We start from the raw sequence: 1,270 nt of genomic DNA, 5'->3' as shown, positions 1-1,270 counted from the left end.
CAAAATACATTTAATTGAATTTTAAAAAATAACAAAAAAGGAGACTGTATTAACAAACACATATTTAAGAAAAGATTTGTTTCCAAGGGCCTCCATGGTGGCACAGGCAGTTGAGCGCAGTACTGTGAAGCTGTCCACAGCCTCTGCAGTGCCAGCCTCCGAACAACCCACATGGCGAGCAGACCTCTCCTGTCTTGGCTGCTGCTCCCCTCAGCAGTGTATTTTTTGTCAGTCTGCCTGTTCTGTTTCCCGCTCTGTCTCTGGTGAATCCTCTCACCCTCCCGTGCATCTGGCCTGTACCCCAGTTCTTGTATAAATAAAATAAATCTTAAAAAAAAAATTTCTTTCCAAATTATGCAAACTCATTAATAAGAAAACAATGCTATTTAAAAATGGGCCAAAGTTCTGATTAGTCACAGCACCAAAGGAGATGTATATAGATGGAAAAAAAAGCACATGAAAATTTATTCAATATGGGCCTCCCCGGTGGTGCAGCAGGTTGAACGCAGCACTGTGAAGCTGTCCGCAGCCTTTGCAGCATGGGTTCGATTCCTGGCTGGCCAGGGAGATACCCACATGATACAGCAGACCTCTCCTGTCTCGCCCACTGCTCCCCTCAGCAGTGTGTTTCAGTTAATCTGTGTTTCAGTTCTGCTCCCCACTCTGTATCTGGTGAATCCTCTCACCCCCCACACCTCTGGCCTGTACCCCTGTGCTTGTATGAATAAATAAATCTTAAAAAAAAAGAAAATATGCTCAATATCATAGACTATTAGGGAATTACAACAGGACACCAAACACACATATTAAAATAATCAAAATTTAGTGATTGCTTTGGCAGCAATATACCAAAATTGGAACGATACAGAGAAGATTAGCATGGCCCCTGCACCAGGATGACATGCAAATTTATGAAGCATTCCATATTTTTAATAGAACAAATACTGATGAAATTCATATGGAACCACAAAAAAAACCCACGAATAGCCAAAGTCCTACTGATGAAAACAAAGGAGAAAGGAGGTATCACGCTTCCAAACTTCAAGCTATACTGCAAAGCCATAATAATTAAAACAGTGTGGTGGTACTGGAACAAAAACAGACACACAGACCAATGGAACTGAATAGAGAGCACAGAAATAAGGTCGCACTTATATGAACAGCTAATCTTTGACAAAGGAGCAAAGAATATACAATGGAACACAGACAGTTTGTTCAATAAATGGTGTTGGGAAAACTGGACCTCCACATGCAAAAAAAAAAATGAAAC

The 1,270-nt window shown here is 40.8% G+C and overlaps 1 pseudogene; it reads left to right on the top strand.

Annotated features, from left to right (window-relative positions):
- The first annotated feature begins 830 nt into the window (after window positions 1-830).
- LOC119261473 (U6 spliceosomal RNA) lies at window positions 831-931 on the top strand (annotated as a pseudogene).
- The last annotated feature ends 339 nt before the right edge of the window (window positions 932-1,270 follow it).

Source organism: Talpa occidentalis, unplaced genomic scaffold (genome assembly GCF_014898055.3).
Source record: "Talpa occidentalis isolate TD23 unplaced genomic scaffold, MPIMG_talOcc4v2.1 talOcc4.6, whole genome shotgun sequence".
Taxonomy (NCBI): domain Eukaryota; kingdom Metazoa; phylum Chordata; class Mammalia; order Eulipotyphla; family Talpidae; genus Talpa; species Talpa occidentalis.
Note: the sequence above shows the minus strand (reverse complement) of the source record. Positions and strands in the feature narration are given on the sequence as shown.